Here is a 3,401-nt window from a genome sequence, read left to right as displayed (position 1 = left end):
TTGGAGATGGATTTTCTCCCATATCTTTCGTCTCTAAATTTGTCTCAAAAAATTTCGTCTCAAAAATCCGTCTCTAAACTGTTGCTTTATTGTACTGTCATTTCGTTACAATAAGTATGTTGTCAGAATTTTCATACCTATTGTGACAAATTAGTTTGTCAGAATAAGTCTAAATTCTTGTAGTAAATGTGTTCACCATCTTACTGTGATTGGCATTGTTGAAATCTATAGGGGCCAATTGAACATGTCTTTAACCTATCATCCTTAAATAAATGGACAGTTCTTAGATTTCTCAGAAGAAAAATATGATAAATTAATTATAAACTGACACATGGACTACTACTTTTAATTAGTATGAAATATTTATATTAAAGAATAATAAGTCACATGTCAATATTCATGAGATGAATATAATAGATATATGGATAAATGTTAGTTGAGCATCATGTGACATGAGTCGCATAAGTAGTACCATTTTTTTTTGTTGATTCATATTAGAAAATTATTTATATATTTACTATTGAATGTCTATAATTTTTTTATTTAACATTTTTTTGAATTGATTTAAAGGTGTTTTTAATTAATTAATCATCTTAAATTTTAGATTAATTAACTTTTAATTTAATTATTTTTTAATATTTGATTCCCCCATTTTACGTCCTCAAAATTTAAAATGTAATGTATGTTTAGTATATATTTTATTTATAGAGTTTTATAATATTAAAATGTAGTGTATTATTAATTAAAATGTAATGTATATATTATTAATATTAATTACTATTTAAAATGGAGTGTGTGTTTTATAAAATTTTATATTTAGTTTACATTTTTTAATATATTTTTTTATTATTTGTATATTTAAATAAACTTTCAATATACTTTAAATTAAATAATTATATTTAATTTCTAATTAGAGACACATTTAGAGATGGAAAAAATCCGTCTCTAATTACACTAATCAAATCTGAGACCATTTTGGGACTAATTAGAGACGGATTTTTTTTCGTCTCTAATTAAAGACGGATTTAGAGACAGAAAAATATTCATCTCTGAAATTTGAGACGGATTTTCAGACGAATTTTTTCCAGTCTCAAATTAAAGACGGATTTAGAGATGCAAAAAAAAATCGTCTCTAATTAGAGACGGGAAAAAATTCGTCTCAAAATCCAGAGATGGATATTTTTCCGTCTCTAAATCTGTCTTTAATTTGAGATTGATTTATTTTCGTCTCTAAATCCGTCTCAAAATAGAGACAGAATTTTTGTCGTCTCTAATTAGAGACGAATTTTTTCTGTCTCTAAATCCGTCTCAAAAACCATCTCAAAATCCGTCTCTATTTGAGACGGAAAAATCCATCTCTAAACTATTGTTTTCTTGTAGTGTATATCATCATGGGGAGGATGTGTTTGCTGAAGTAGATAGTAGTGATGATGATGATGAGGACAGTAATGATGATGGTATGCGTCCTATATTGGAAGAAGCATTTGGAATGCACAACATGAACGTTGAGATGGGTGGATGTTCATTTACTAGTAATGATGAGCCTAACCAACCCGCAAAAAAATTTTATGATTTGTTGAGAGATGTCGAACAACCTCTTTATCCAGGATGTGATCATCATGTCACTAACGGGTTAATTTTAGTGACGGTTAACATGTAGTGACAGCCACGTATGACTGTCACTAATGAGTTGCCATTAGTGACGGCCAGCATTATGGTCACTAATTGCATTAGTGACGGCCATATTGGCTGTCACTAGTGGGTTAACTTTAGTGACGGCCAGTTTTATCGTCACTAATTACATTAGTTGTAATTAGTGACGACTTGTGACGGTCTGTTTGGCCGTCACTAATACTTTTAGTGACGGCCTTTTGGGATTTTAGTGATGACCTTGGCCTCCACTAAAAAGCTTGTTTCTTGTAGTGACACCTTGCTCCCACTTACGGGTGTTACTCGTGAATAATCAACTAACTATTCACTCGTTAAGGCAAAATGAAGAGACAGGCTATGTTTCAATGAGAAACGCCCTAGGTAAGAACTAGGCTTCGCCTTCCCTTCACTCCACTCAAGGATTCGAGAAAATATCGAATCGACTTACAGAAATAAAACCTGGAACCTCATAAAGTGTCACCCTTTCTCAAGCTCTTAATGAAGAGCCAATGAAGACTTCCCAAGATTCAAAAAAAATAAGCAAACCATAATCGCTTCATTTAACTATGGCATAAGACCTTAATTATTAGAAAATAAATTTTGGCCCAATTATTAACCCATTTTTCTCACTTCCAAAATCCTTTGGAAAATTTAATAAATTCTTCCTTACCAAATCTCCATTTATTTTCCTTTATTTATTTCAAAAATACCTCAAATTTCCAACCTTTAGGAAGTAAATATTTGAAATTCAAACATCAAGGTTCCTCATCCATTTCCAAAACTCAAGGAAAATACTCCTTTATTTATTTTCTAAAATATAGGAATTTTTTCACAAATGCCTCAAAATTTACATTAATTTAAAAATTAATTTGGAGGCTTAAATCCTCATTTATTTATTTATTTAAACGTACTTTTATTTCAGAAATTCCAAAATAGCATACATAAAATAAATAAATAATAATAAAAATTTAAAACAGTAGCAGGGGGCAGTGGCAGCACCAGCTACGCCCCCCAGTGCTCGGGCCGCACGCGCTGGCCAGTTGCCACGCGCGCCTGCTACGAGCGGCCGCGCCCGCCACGCCCCAAGCGCGCCCGGGCACCTAGCCCGACTGCCACCCAAAAAATTTATTTTATTTATTATTTTTTTCCTTTTTAAATCAAAATTTCCAGAATTCAACAATACCTCAAATACCTTCCAAAACATCAAAGTTTTCCTCAATCCATCCACATTAAGCATACATACATATTCCGCTAAATAAATACATCAATACACAAGACAAACATATACACTTTTCTTGCACCACTTCCTTCAACCTTCCAACACTTTCTTTCCTTTAGAAGATTCTCCACCTACAAAGAGGTCAAAGGACCTTATGAGCCATTGTTCAGTAAGGGTGCTATGCATAAGTAAATGTAACATGAGAAAAACATGTAATGCAAATGCAATGCAATAAATGGGTTATCATCCATGCCCTCATAACCTCCATAGGTTAAGGCACCAACCAACCCCTCCCACATCACTAGTCCTCCTTATGGCCATAGGTACAATAGAACACAAATCATGCAAATATGACCATTACATGCAACTCATACAAAACAATTACAAATGCAAGCAAACCTCACCACTTGGGGTCATCCCTTACCTTTTCTCCCTTGAGAGCTTTGACAAGATTTTCCTTCCAAGACTTCTTTTGATTTCAAATACCTTAAGAAAAGGATTCTTAGAGCATTAGATGATCTTGAAGACTAGA

This window comes from Diospyros lotus, chromosome 1, assembly GCF_014633365.1.
Source record: "Diospyros lotus cultivar Yz01 chromosome 1, ASM1463336v1, whole genome shotgun sequence".
Taxonomy (NCBI): domain Eukaryota; kingdom Viridiplantae; phylum Streptophyta; class Magnoliopsida; order Ericales; family Ebenaceae; genus Diospyros; species Diospyros lotus.
Note: the sequence above shows the minus strand (reverse complement) of the source record.